The following is a 16,288-nucleotide window of genomic DNA, read 5'->3' as shown; positions in this document are numbered from 1 at the left end:
GAAACGCTGTAACGGCTAGAAAATTACCGTTTACACGTTGCGGTAATTTTAGCCGTTTAAGAGTAATCATTACCCTTTCGACTTCCTCGCCGTAATTTCAATTATAAATAGCTGGTAAACTCTCATAAAAAACTTTACGCTTTCTTCTTTAATTGCTTATTCAATCGAACGCTCCTATTCATACGCGTTTATTGCAATTAATCGATTCTACCCCAATAACTTTTCAATTCAACAGCCGATTTAATTATATCATTGCAAATGGCATCCTCATCTACTACTAACACTCCCGGTGCCTTCGTGTCATATATGACGGAGGCAAAAATCCAAACCCTGCAGCAGTATTATCCACTGCTTGCACAATTTTCACCCACCGCCCCATCAGCGGAGGATAGGGCGAATGCTCCGCCAAGGGAATGATTACTATATATGAGGCTGCCATTTCACATGGCAACCTACGCCTTCCTCTTACTCCCTTCTTTCGCAGCGTATGCGAATACTACAAGGTTGCAGTGGCACAACTGCATCCGAACGCGATTAATAAAATTGTGTTATTCGAGATGTATTGCAAAGCACTGAATGAGCAGCCACTACTTAACACCTTTCGCTCTTTTAATAGCCTTACACCTTACGATAAGGGGTGGTATTCCTTCAGCAGTCGTCATGGCGTGATGACTTCCCCCAAGGATTCTATTGAAAACTGGCGCAGTTCCTTCTTTTTTATTAATAACACTGCTCACGTTGATAGCAACATACCCAAAGCATGGTGCACTGAAATGGACGCAACGGTAAATGACAGGGTCACCCCGGATGACCTTGAACAAGATTTACTGAAAACAATCAAGAACGCGGGCTTGATTATGCGGGCCTACTCCAACGTGCCGCTTTATATTGGCGGAGTATCCGTGTACTGGCTATGGGGCGACTGCAACGCGCTTTCAGTCGACGCCGCCAACAACGGTATATTGCTTATACTTTTATACAAATACACATTACATATTACCCTTTTATACAAATACCATTATGACCGTTAGCTAGGCAGCATGTTGTAACGTCGTCAAAAGGACGAGGGTTTCGTAATGCCCAACAGTCCCGTAACAATCTAAAAACCTTGTTTCTCACCCCAACTACCGAATCCGTCACTTGTGGGAAGGTTTTATTTAAAAGTTGTAATCCGATGTTCTTTTTCTCACTTTGGTGAGAAGCGAACATCACTAACCCGTAAACATAACATGCTTCTTTATGTTGCATGTTAGAAGCTCTTTCTAAAGCACGAAGTCCTATGTTGGGATATGTTGAGTCAAAATAGGTTCTCAACCCGTAGCGTAAAATTGCACTTGGGTTTCCCGCATTTAACGCTTTAAAGAAAACACGGCGTAACTTAAGGTCTCCCCGATGTGATATACCCCATCTTTCAAAAGAAAGCCTTTTATAAACTAAGGCATGCCTGGAACGTTCTTCAAATGTTCTACAAACTAATTTTGCCGTAAACAATTGTGCCGAAGAATTCTGACCGACTCTAGACAAGATTTCATCAATCATGTCCCCGGGCAGGTCTTCTAAAATTTTTGGTTGTCTATCCTTAACATCCATTTTGTGTTTTTATACTGTAAAAATAGACGAGGGTTAGATTCATAAAAGATACTTAACAAATAATACAAGCAATTTTTACATTTATCATAAAAGCACAAGCACACTATATTACATATATTACATCACACGATTACAACTCTTTATTCCGACTCACTTGTTTCTTCTTCTTCGGACTTGGTTTGTTTCGCTAATTTCCTAAGGATATATGGTGCTCCCCTAATACGAGCCGTCATTTTCACAAATGGTTTAGAAAAACCTGGTGGCTTAGAGGTTTCCGGGTTATTGTTAAAATTTAAGAAGTACGGGTGTTTACGATATATATAAAGTTCATCGGGGTTGTAATCAGGTTTCTCTATTTTGATACCTTTTCCCTTATTGTTTTCTTTTGCTTTTTCAAATTGGGTCGAGGTAATTTCTATAACATCATCGGAATCCTCGTCGGGATCCGATTCATCAGAAAATTGGTAATTTTTCCAATATTTTGTTTCCTCGGCGGAAACACCATTGACCATTATTAATTTGGTCGGTTGGTTGAGGATTTTCTTTTATTTAATCGTTTAACTGTAGGTATTAATATTTCTTCCTCCGAAACTTCTTCTTCTTTCGGTTCCTCCTCTTCCGGTTCCTCTTCTTCCGGTTCCTCCTCGGAATTTTGTGAATCTTCCCAAAATATATTCGACTCTTCATTATTATTAGGTGAGTCGATGGGATTTGTACTAGAAGTAGACATCTATCACACAATATCAAACACGTTAAGAGATTAATATATCACATAATATTTATATGTTAATAATATATAGTTTCCAACAAAAAGTGTTAAGCAATCGTTTTTGAAGAAAACACGGTCGAAGTCCAGACTCACTAATGCATCCTAACAACTCGGTAAGACACACTAATGCAAAATTCTGGTTCTCTAAGACCAACGCTCTGATACCAACTGAAATGTCCCGTTCATATCGATTATAAACGTTCCATATTAGTTGATTTCGTTGCGAGGTTTTGACCTCTATATGAGACGTTTTTCAAAGACTGCATTCGATTTTTAAATAAACCATAACCTTTATTTTATCAATAAAGGTTTAAAAATATTACGACGATTATCAAATAATGATAATCTAAAATATAGCGTTTTCACACGATTATTACATAATGGTTTACAATAATATTACACATCAATTTAAATCTTCGAATGCAGTTTTTAAACATTATTATACAAGCATGCTGACTCCAACTCTTGTCCATAAATTAGCATGCAACAGCGGAAGCTCTTAATAATCACCTGAGAATAAACATGCTTTAAACGTCAACAAAAATGTTGGTGAGTTATAGGTTTAACCTATATATATCAAATCGTAATAATAGACCACAAGATTTCATCTTTCAATAACATACAATCTGTATAAAAATCAATCATATGTTGAACACCTGGTAACCGACATTAACAAAATGCATATAGAATATCCCCAAAACAGAAATCCATCTGTATTAATAACTCGAAGTACTAAAGCGTACCATTTTCCAGTATGGGGGGAGTTAGGGCCCGTAGATCTACCTTTAAGATTCGCGTCAATTAGGGTGTCTGTTCCCTAATTCTTAGGTTACCAAGCTAAAATGGTGATATTCGGTATTCATAATCCAACATAGAATGTAATTTCGAGTACTTGTGTCTATTTTGTAAAACATTTATAAAACTGCATGTATTCTCATCCCAAAAATATTAGATTTAAAAGTGGGACTATAACTCACTTTCACAGATTTTTACTTCGTCGGGAAGTAAGACTTGGCCACTGGTCGATTCACGAACCTATAACAAATATGTACATATGTATCAAAGTATGATCAATATATAATTACAACATTTTTTATTACGTTTTAATGATTTGAGTTTGTTAAGTCAGCAGTCCTCGTTAGTAACCTACAACTAGTTAGATGTACAGAAATAAAGTAATATATATTATCTCGAATCAATCCACGGCCTCGTGTATACAAGTCTCAGGCTAGATCACAACTCAAAGTATATATAATATTTTGGAATCAACATCAACCCTGTATAGCTAACTCCAACATTACTGCATATAGAGTGTCTATGGTTGTTCCGAAATATATATATATATATAGATGGGTCGATATGATATGTTAAAACATTGTATTCGTGTCTATGGTATCCCAAGATTACATAATATATGTTAGAATACATGTATAATACAATATAAGTTAGTTAAGTTATGATTTGTATAAATTTGTTACAAATTTCACGTAGCTACAACAAGCAAAATTATCCAATCTTGTTTTACCCATAACTTCTTCGTTTTAAATCCGTTTCGAGTGATTCAAGTTGCTATGGTTTCATATTGAACTTAAGTTTATGAATCTAAACAGAAAAAATATAAGTTTGTAGTCGGAAATACAGGTTACAAGTCGTTTTTGTAAGGGTAGTCATTTCAGTCGAAAAAACGACGTCTAGATGACCATTTTGGAAAACATACTTCCACTTTGAGTTTAACCATGATTTTTGGATATAGTTTCATGTTCATAAGAAAAATTATTTTTTCAGAAGAATAGCTTTTAAATTATTGTTTATCATAGTTTTTAATTATCCAAACCAAAACAGCCCCCGGTTTTACTACGACGGCGTATATCCGGTTTTAGCGTGTTTTTCGTGTTTCTAAGTTTTAAATCATTAAGTTAGCATATCATACAGATGTAGAACATGTGTCTAGTTGATTTTAAAAGACAAGTTAGAAGGATTAACTTTTGTTTGCGAACAAGTTTAGAATTAACTAAACTATGTTCTAGTGATTACATGTTCAAATCTTCGAATAAGATAGTTATATATATGAATCGAATGATGTTATGAACATCATTATTACCTCAAGTTTAGTAGGTAAACCTACTTGAAGTGACAAAAATTGATCTAGCTTCAAAGGATTCTTGGATGGCTTGAAAGTTCTTGAAGTAGAATCATGACACGAAAACAAGTTCAAGTAAGATTTCCACTCAAAATAAGATAGTTATAGTTATAGAAATTGAATCAAAGTTTGAATATGAGTAGTACCTTGTATTAGAAAGATATCTTACTGTAAATAAGAAATATTTCTTGAGCTTATATGATTACTTGAATTGGATTAGAAAGCTTGGAAGTAATCTTGCAAACATGATAGTATTCTTGATTTTATGAAACTAGAACTTATAGAATTTATGAAGAACACTTAGAACTTGAAGATAGAACTTGAGAGAGATCAATTAGATGAAGAAAATTGAAGAATGAAAGTGTTTGTAGGTGTTTTTGGTCGTTGGTATATGGATTAGATATAAAGGATGTGTAAGTTTGTTTTCATGTAAATAATTCATGAATGATTTATAATATTTTTTGTAATTTTGTGAGATATTTCATGCTAGTTGCCAAATGATGGTTCCCACATGTTTAATGACTCACATGGGCTGCTAAGGAGCTGATGATTGAGTGTATATACCAATAGTATATACATCTTAGAAGCTGTGTATTGTACGAGTACGAATACGGGTGCATACGAGTAGAATTGTTGATGAAAATGAATGAGGATGTAATTGTAAGAATTTTTGTTAAGTAGAAGTACTTTGATATATGTCATGAAGTCTTCCAAAAGTGTATTAATACATCTTAATACACTACATGTATATACATTTAACTGAGTCGTTAAGTCATCGTTAGTCATTATATGTAAGTGTTGTTTTGGAACCTTTAAGTTAACGATCTTGTTAAATGTAATTGATCCATTGTTATTACACTTAAATGAGATGTTAAATTGTTATGTTAATATGTTAACAAGGTGTATTAATATATCTTAATATCATATAAATATGTGTAAAATACTATTACAACGATAATCGTTACATATATGTATTGTTTCGAAATCCTTAAGTTAGTAGTCTCATCTTACTCTTGTAGTTCATTGTTAATACGCTTAATGATATATGTAATTATCATTTCACTATGTTAAACATAGTGTATTAATATCTTAACATGATACATATGTATTTAGTAAGACGTTGTTGTAACGATAGCCGTTATATATATAGTTTCGCGTTTCTTAATTCACTACTTTCATTTTATGTATATAACTCATTGTTAATGTACTTGGTGAGATACTTACTCATCATAATATCATGTTATATATATATATATATATATATATATATATATATATATATATATATATATATATATATATATATATATATATATATATATATCATGTTGTTTTTACAAGTTTTAACGTTTGTGAATCGCCGGTCAACTTGGGTGATCAATTGTCTACATGAAACTCATTTCAATAAATCAAGTCTTAACAAGTTTGATTGCTTAACATGTTGGAAACATTTAATCATGCAAATATAGTTTTCATTTAATATATAATCATGGAAAAGTTCGGGTCACTACAGTGCCTACCCGTTAAATAAATTTCATCCCGAAATTTTAAGCTGTTGAAGGTGTTGACGAATCTTCTGAAAATAGGTACGTGTATTTCAGCTTCATTTGATCTTCACGCTCACAGGTGAACTCGGGTCCCATACTAGCATTCCATCGAACCTTGAAGATCGGTATCTTATTTTGCTTGAGCCTTTTAACCTCACGATCCATTATCTCGACGGGTTCTTCAACGAATTGTAGTTTTTCGTTGATTTTAATTTCGTCTAAAGGAATAGTGAGATCTTCTTTAGCTAAGCACATCTTCAGATTCGAGACGTGAAAGGTATTATGTACATTGGCGAGTTGTTGAGGTAATTCAAGTCGGTAGGCTACTGGTCCGACACAATCTAAAATCTTGAATGGTCCAATGTATCTTGGATTTAGTTTTCCCCGTTTACCAAATCGAACAACGCCTTTCCAAGGCAAAACCTTAAGCATGACCATCTCTCCAATTTCAAATTCTATATCTTTCCTTTTAAGGTCCGCGTAGCTCTTTTGTCGACTCTGAGCGATTTTCAAACGTTGTTGAATTTGGATGATTTTCTCGGTAGTTTCTTGGATTATCTCTGGACCCGTAATCTGTCTATCCCCCAATTCATTCCAACAAATCGGGGATCTGCACTTTCTACCATAAAGTGCTTCGAACGGTGCCATTTTGATACTTGAGTGGTAACTGTTGTTGTAGGAAAATTCTGCTAATGGTAGATGTCGATCCCAAATGTTTCCAAAATCAATAACACATGCTCGTAGCATGTCTTCAAGCGTTTGTATCGTCCTTTCGCTCTGCCCATCAGTTTGTGGATGATAGGCAGTACTCATGTCTAGACGAGTTCCCAATGCTTGCTGTAATGTCTGCCAAAATCTTGAAACGAATCTGTCATCCCTATCCGAGATAATAGAGATTGGTATTCCATGTCTGGAGACAAATTCTCAAGTATAATCGCGCCAACTTCTCCATTTTGTCATCTTCTCCCATTGGCAGAAAATGTGCTGATTTGGTGAGACGATCGACTATTACCCAAATAGTATCATAACCACTTGCAGTCCTTGGTAATTTAGTAATGAAATCCATGGTAATGTTTTTCCATTTCCATTCCGGGATTTCAGGTTGTTGAAGTAGACCTGATGGTTTTTGATGTTCAGCTTTGACCTTAGAACACGTCAAACATTCTCCCACATATCTAGCAATATCGGCTTTCATACCCGGCCACCAAAAATATTTCTTGAGGTCCTTGTACATCTTTCCCGCTCTGGGATGTATTGAGTATCTGGTTTTATGTGCTTCCCCAAGTACCATTTCTCTCACATCTCCAAACTTTGGTACCCAAATTCTTTCAGCTCTATACCGGGTTCCGTCTTCTCGAATATTAAGGTGTTTCTCCGATCCTTTAGGTATTTCATTATTCAAATTCCCTTCTTTTACAACTCCCTGTTGCGCCTCCTTTATTTGAGTAGTAAGGTTAGTACGAATAATTATATTCATAGCTTTTACCCGTATAGGTTCGCTGTCCTTTCTACTCAAGGCATCGGCTACCACATTCGCTTTCCCCGGGTGGTAACGAATCTCGAAATCGTAATCATTCAATAACTCAATCCACCTACGCTGCCTCATGTTCAGTTGTTTCTGATTAAATATGTGTTGGAGACTTTTGTGGTCGGTATATATAATACTTTTGACCTCATATAAGTAGTGCCTCCAAGTCTTTAATGCAAAAACAACAGCGCCTAGTTCCAAATCGTGTGTCGTATAATTTTGCTCGTGAATCTTCAATTGTCTAGACGCATAGGCAATTACCTTCGTTCGTTGCATTAATACACAACCGAGACCTTTCTTTGAGACGTCACAATATATCACAAAATCATCATTCCCTTCAGGCAATGACAATATAGGTGCCGTAGTTAACTTTTTCTTCAACAATTGAAATGCTTTTACTTGTTCATCCTTCCATTCAAATTTCTTCCCTTTATGCGTTAATGCAGTTAAGGGTTTTGCTATTTTGGAAAAATCTTGGATGAATCTTCTGTAGTAACCAGCTAGTCCTAAAAATTGGCGTATGTGTTTCGGAGTTTTCGGGGTTTCCCATTTTTCAACGGGTTCAATCTTTGCCGGATCCACCTGAATACCTTCTTTTTTCACTATGTGACCGAGGAATTGAACTTCTTCCAACCAAAATGCACACTTTGAAAACTTAGCGTACAGTTTTTCTTTCCTCAACAACTCTAGCACTTTTCTCAAATGTTCTTCGTGCTCTTGATCATTCTTTGAGTAGATAAGTATGTCATCGATGAAAACAATGACAAACTTGTCAAGATATGGTTCACACGCTCGGTTCATAAGGTCCATGAACACAGCTGGTGCATTAGTCAAACCAAATGGCATAACCATAAACTCGTAATGACCGTAACGCGTCCTAAAAGCTGTTTTCGGAATATTATCCTCCTTCACCCGCATTTGATGATATCCAGAACGTAAATCGATCTTCGAATAAACCGACGAGCCTTGTAGTTGATCAAATAAGTCGTCGATTCTCGGTAGTGGATAACGGTTCTTGATGGTAAGTTTGTTCAACTCTCGGTAGTCGATACACAACCTGAATGTACCATCCTTCTTTTTGACAAACAAAACAGGAGCTCCCCATGGTGATGTGCTTGGTCGAATGAAACCACGCTCTAAAAGTTCTTGTAATTGGCTTTGGAGTTCCTTCATTTCGCTGGGTGCGAGTCTGTATGGAGCACGAGCTATTGGTGCAGCTCCTGGTACAAGATCTATTTGAAATTCAACGGATCGGTGTGGAGGTAGTCCAGGTAATTCTTTCGAAAATACATCGGAAAATTCTTTTGCGACGAGAACATCATTGATGTTCTTTTCTTCGGTTTGTACTTTCTCGACATGTGCTAAAACAGCATAGCAACCTTTTCTTATTAGTTTTTGCGCCTTCAAATTACTAATAAGATTTAGCTTCGCGTTGCTCTTTTCTCCGTACACCGTTAAGGGTTTTCCTTTTCCCCTTACAATGCGAATTGCATTTTTGTAACATACGATCTCCGCTCTCTCCTTTTTCAACCAGTACATGCCAATTATCACATCAAAACTTCCTAACTCTATTGGTATCAAATCAATCTTAAATGTTTCACTAACCAGCTTAATTTCTCGATTCCGACATGTATTATCTGCTGTAATTAATTTACCGTTTGCTAATTCGAGTAAAAATTTATTATCCAAAGGCGTCAGTGGACAACTTAATTTAGCACAAAAATCTCTACTCATATAGCTTCTATCCGCACCCGAATCAAATAAAACATAAGCAGATTTATTGTCAATGAGAAACGTACCTGTAACAAGCTCCGGGTCTTCCTGCGCTTCTGCCGAATTAATGTTGAAGACTCTTCCACGGCTTTGCCCATTTATATTTTCTTGGTTTGGGCATTTACTCTTGACGTGGCCCGGTTTTCCACATCCATAACAAATAAAGGCGGCATTACTTGTCCCGACATTATTCGTTACATTATTTTTGTTAATCACCGGTCCGTAGATTTCACACTTCGTCACGCTATGACCACCTCTCTTACACTTAGTACACGTTGTCGTGCAGAACCCAGTCGGATGGTATCCTTCACACCTCTGACATGGTTTTTGCCTTTTGTTATTATTGTTGGGATGGTTGATGTTGTGGTTGTTGTTGTTGTTGGGACGTTTGTTGTAGTTATTGTTAGGATTGCGGTTATTGTTGCGATTGTTGTTGCGATTGTTGGGATAGTTATTGCGATTGTGGTTGTAATTGTGGTTGTTGTTGTACTGGTGACTCTTGTCACCATTTTTCTCCCACTTCCTCTTGAGTTGTTTCGTGTTGGCTTCTTCGGCCGCCTGCTCTTTAATTCTTCCCTCAATCTGATTTATGATTTTATGAGCCATTCGACTTGCCTTTTGTATGGAAGTGAGCTCGTGTGAACTCACATCTTCTTGAATCCTTTTTGGTAACCCTTTTACAAACGCGTCGATCTTTTCTTCATCATCTTCGAACGCTCCCGGACACAATAGGCACAACTCTGTGAATCGTCGTTCATACGTGGTAATGTCGAACCCTTGTGTTCGTAACTCTCTAAGCTCTACCTTGAGCTTATTGACCTCGTTTCTGGGACGATACTGCTCGTTCATCAAGTGCTTGAATGCTGACCACGGTAACGCGTATGCAGTATCTTTTCCCACCTGCTCGAGATAGGTATTCCACCATGTTAACGCAGTACATGTGAAGGTATGCGTAGCGTACTTTACTTTGTCTTCTTCAGTACATTTACTTATGGCAAACACCAATTCAACCTTCTCGGTCCACCGTTTCAATCCGATTGGACCCTCGGTTCCATCAAATTCCAAAGGTTTGCAGGCAGTGAATTCTTTGTAGGAGCATCCTACACGATTTCTTGTGGAATTAGTTCCACTGCTAGAACCAGAGTTATTGTTGTTATTTTGCATTGCGGCCTGCACGGCGGCTATGTTCGCAGCAAGGAAAACACGGAAGTCTTCCTCGCTCATGTTCAAGTTCTGACAAGTAGTCGGTGTCATTTCCTTCAAAAATAGCCAAAAGAATTAAGTTAATCATATAGAATATTAAGAGTAGTCAATAGTATTTCGTAGCATAATATGAACTTATTTATAAAAGTTTTTTCTTTATATTAGCGTTTTATAAGTTTTAATTCGGGTAGTACCTACCCGTTAAGTTCATACTTAGTAGTTAACATACAATTTAACTACTACAATTCTATATGAAAAACTAATTACAATAAATTTCACGTTCAAACTTTTATACAATATTTTACAAATATACAATACTGCTATTTTACATATAGCATAAAATATAGCACACAATAATTTTGATACAAAACAGTTTTGACAACAATCCTAGTTAATACGCAAGTCGTTCAGCAAATGCAATAAAAACACGTAATTCATAGGTCCAGAAACAAGTCATGCATTCTAGTTGTACTAATATTATTTCCCATCCTTGGTTATGTAGCAAATAACCATTATGACCGTTAGCTAGGCAGCATGTTGTAACGTCGTCAAAAGGACGAGGGTTGCGTAATACCCAACAGCCCGTAACAATCTAAAAACCTTGTTTCTCACCCCAACTACCGAATCCGTCACTTGTGGGAAGGTTTTATTTAAAAGTTGTAATCCGATGTTCTTTTTCTCACTTTGGTGAGAAGCGAACATCACTAACCCGTAAGCATAACATGCTTCTTTTTGTTGCATGTTAGAAGCTCTTTCTAAAGCACGAAGTCCTATGTTAGGATATGTTGAGTCAAAATAGGTTCTCAACCCGTAGCGTAAAATTGCAATTGGGTTTCCCGCATTTAACGCTTTAAAGAAAACACGGCGTAACTTAGGGTCTCCCCAATGTGATATACCTCATCTTTCAAAAGAAAGCCTTTTATAAACTAAGGCATGCCTGGAACGTTCTTCAAATGTTCTACAAACTAATTTTGCCGTAAACAATTGTGCCGACGAATTCTGACCGACTCTAGACAAGATTTCATCAATCATGTCCCCGGGTAGGTCTTCTAAAATTTTTGGTTGTCTATCCTTAACATCCATTTTGTGTTTTTATACTGTAAAAATAGACGAGGGTTAGATTCATAAAAGATACTTAACAAATAATACAAGCTATTTTTACATTTATCATAAAAGCACAAGAACACTATATTACATATATTACATCACATGATTACAACTCTTTATTCCAACTCACTTGTTTCTTCTTCTTCGGACTTGGTTTGTTTCGCTAATTTCCTAGGGATATATGGTGCTCCCCTAATACGAGCCGTCATTTTCACAAATGGTTTAGAAAAATCTGGTGGCTTAGAGGTTCCAGGGTTATTGTTAAAATTTAAGAAGTATGGGTGTTTACGATATATATAAAGTTCATCGGGGTTGTAATCAGGTTTCTTTATTTTGATACCTTTTCCCTTATTGTTTTCTTTTGCTTTTTCAAATTGGGTCGAGGTAATTTCTATAACAGCATCGGAATCCTCGTCGGGATCCGATTCATCAGAAAATTGGTAATTTTTCCAATATTTTGTTTCCTCGGCGGAAACACCATTGACCATTATTAATTTGGTCGGTTGGTTGAGGATTTTCTTTTATTTAATCGTTTAACTGTAGGTATTAATATTTCTTCCTCCGAAACTTCTTCTTCTTTCGGTTCCTCTTCTTCCGGTTCCTCCTCTTCCGGTTCCTCCTCTTCCGGTTCCTCCTCGGGATTTTGTGAATCTTTCCAAAATATATTCGACTCTTCATTATTATTAGGTGAGTCGATGAGATTTGTACTAGAAGTAGACATCTATCACACAATATCAAACACGTTAAGAGATTAATATATCACATAATATTTACATGTTAATAATATTTAGTTTCCAACAAAAAGTGTTAAGCAATCGTTTTTGAAGAAAACACGGTCGAAGTCCAGACTCACTAATGCATCCTAACAACTCGGTAAGACACACTAATGCAAAATTCTGGTTCTCTAACACCAACGCTCTGATACCAACTGAAATGTCCCGTTCATATCGATTATAAACGTTCCATATTAGTTGATTTTGTTGCGAGGTTTTGACCTCTATATGAGACGTTTTTCAAAGACTGCATTCGAATTTTAAACAAACCATAACCTTTATTTTATCAATAAAGGTTTAAAAATATTACGACGATTATCAAATAATGATAATCCAAAATATAGCGTTTTCACACGATTATTACATAATGGTTTACAATAATATTACACATCAATTTAAATCTTCGAATGCAGTTTTTAAACATTATTATACAAGCATGCTGACTCCAACTCTTGTCCATAAATTAGCATGCAACAGCGGAAGCTCTTAATAATCACCTGAGAATAAACATGCTTTAAACGTCAACAAAAATGTTGGTGAGTTATAGGTTTAACCTATATATATCAAATCGTAATAATAGACCACAAGATTTCATCTTTCAATAACATACAATCTGTATAAAAATTAATCATTTGTTGAACACCTGGTAACCGACATTAACAAAATGCATATAGAATATCCCCAAAACAGAAATCCATCTGTATTAATAACTCGAAGTACTAAAGCATACCATTTTCCAGTATGGGGGGGAGTTAGGGCCCGTAGATCTACCTTTAGGATTCGCGTCAATTAGGGTGTCTGTTCCCTAATTCTTAGGTTAACAAGCTAAAATGGTGATATTCGGTATTCATAATCCAACATAGAATGTAATTTCGAGTACTTGTGTCTATTTTGTAAAACATTTATAAAACTGCATGTATTCTCATCCCAAAAATATTAGATTTAAAAGTGGGACTATAACTCACTTTCACAGATTTTTACTTCGTCGGGAAGTAAGACTTGGCCACTGGTCGATTCACGAACCTATAACAAATATGTACATATGTATCAAAGTATGATCAAAATATAATTACAACATTTTTATTACGTTTTAATGATTTGAGTTTGTTAAGTCAGCAGTCCTCGTTAGTAACCTACAACTAGTTAGATGTACAGAAATAAAGTAATATATATTATCTCGAATCAATCCACGACCTCGTGTATACAAGTCTCAGGCTAGATCACAACTCAAAGTATATATAATATTTTGGAATCAACATCAACCCTGTATAGCTAACTCCAACATTACTGCATATAGAGTGTCTATGGTTGTTCTGATATATATATATATATATATATATATATATATATATATATATATATATATATATATATATATATATATATATATATATATATATATATATATATATGGGTCGATATGATATGTCAAAATATTGTATTCGTGTTTATGGTATCTCAAGATTACATAATATATGTTAGAATACATGTATAATACAATATAAGTTAGTTAAGTTATGATTTGTATAAATTTGTTACAAATTTCACGTAGCTACAACAAGCAAAATTATCCAATTTTGTTTTACCCATAACTTCTTCGTTTTAAATCCGTTTCGAGTGATTCAAGTTGCTATGGTTTCATATTGAACTTAAGTTTATGAATCTAAACATAAAAAGTATAATTTTATAGTCGGAAATACAGGTTACAAGTCGTTTTTGTAAGGGTAGTCATTTCAGTCGAAAAAACGACGTCTAGATGACCATTTTGGAAAACATACTTCCACTTTGAGTTTAACCATGATTTTTGGATATAGTTTCATGTTCATAAGAAAAATTATTTTTCCAGAAGAATAGCTTTTAAATCAAAGTTTATCATAGTTTTTAATTATCCAAACCAAAACAGCCCCCGGTTTTACTACGACGGCGTATATCCGGTTTTAACGTGTTTTTCGTGTTTCTAAGTTTTAAATCATTAAGTTAGCATATCATATAGATATAGAACATGTGTCTAGTTGATTTTAAAAGACAAGTTAGAAGGATTAACTTTTGTTTGCGAACAAGTTTTGAATTAACTAAACTATGTTCTAGTGATTACATGTTCAAATCTTCGAATAAGATAGTTATATATATGAATCGAATGATGTTATGAACATCATTACTACCTCAAGTTTAGTAGGTAAACCTACTGGAAGTGACAAAAATGGATCTAGCTTCAAAGGATTCTTGGATGGCTAGAAAGTTCTTGAAGTAGAATCATGACACGAAAACAAGTTCGAGTAAGATTTCCACTCGAAATAAGATAGTTATAGTTATAGAAATTGAATCAAAGTTTGAATATGAGTATTAACTTGTATTAGAAAGATATCTTACTGTAAATAAGAAAGATTTCTTGAGCTTAGATGATTACTTGGATTGGATTATAAAGCTTGGAAGTAATCTTGCAAACATGATAGTATTCTTGATTTTATGAAACTAGAACTTATAGAATTTATGAAGAACACTTAGAACTTGAAGATAGAACTTGAGAGAAATCAATTAGATGAAGAAAATTGAAGAATGAAAGTGTTTCTAGGTGTTTTTGGTCGTTGGTATATGGATTAGATATAAAGGATATGTAAGTTTGTTTTCATGTAAATAATTCATGAATGATTTATAATATTTTTTGTAATTTTGTGAGATATTTCATGCTAGTTGCCAAATGATGGTTCCCACATATTTAATGACTCACATGGGCTGCTAAGGAGCTGATGATTGAGTGTATATACCAATAGTATAGACATCTTAGAAGCTGTGTATTGTACGAGTACGAATACGGGTGCATACGAGTAGAATTGTTGATGAAAATGAATGAGGATGTAATTGTAAGCATTTTTGTTAGGTAGAAGTACTTTGATATATGTCATGAAGTCTTCCAAAAGTGTATTAATACATCTTAATACACTACATGTATATACATTTAACTGAGTCGTTAAGTCATCGTTAGTCGTTATATGTAAGTGTTGTTTTGGAACCTTTAAGTGACGATCTTGTTAAATGTAATTGATCCATTGTTATTACACTTAAATGAGATGTTAAATTGTTATGTTAATATGTTAACAAGGTGTATTAATATATCTTAATATCATATAAATATGTGTAAAATACTATTACAACGATAATCGTTACATATATGTATTGTTTCGAAAACCTTAAGTTAGTAGTCTCATCTTACTCGTGTAGTTCATTGTTAATACGCTTAATGATATATGTAATTATCATTTCATGATGTTAAACATAGTGTATTAATATCTTAACATGATACATATGTATTTAGTAAGACGTTGTTGTAACGATAGCCGTTATATATATCGTTTCGCGTTTCTTAATTCACTACTTTCATTTTATGTATATAACTCATTGTTAATGTACTTGGTGAGATACTTACTCATCATAATATCATGTTATATATATATATATATATATATATATATATATATATATATATATATATATATATATATATATATCATGTTGTTTTTACAAGTTTTAACGTTCGTGAATCGCCGGTCAACTTGGGTGGTCAATTGTCTACATGAAACTCATTTCAATAAATCAAGTCTTAACAAGTTTGATTGCTTAACATGTTGGAAATATTTAATCATGCAAATATAGTTTTCATTTAATATATAATCATGAAAAAGTTTGGGTCACTACATTAACCGCACTAATTTTTTATATTCGCTTATCTCTTTTTAGTTGTGCTTTCAGACTCCCCAGGTGAGCCCAGACAGCTATACAACATCACCGGGAATATCCCCGAGGACATTTTGGAAGAGCCCGGTAATGAAGACTTAAGCCTTCCTTCTGAAGCTGAAACAT

Source organism: Rutidosis leptorrhynchoides, chromosome 5 (assembly GCF_046630445.1).
Source record: "Rutidosis leptorrhynchoides isolate AG116_Rl617_1_P2 chromosome 5, CSIRO_AGI_Rlap_v1, whole genome shotgun sequence".
NCBI classification, from domain to species: Eukaryota; Viridiplantae; Streptophyta; class Magnoliopsida; order Asterales; family Asteraceae; genus Rutidosis; species Rutidosis leptorrhynchoides.
Note: the sequence above shows the minus strand (reverse complement) of the source record.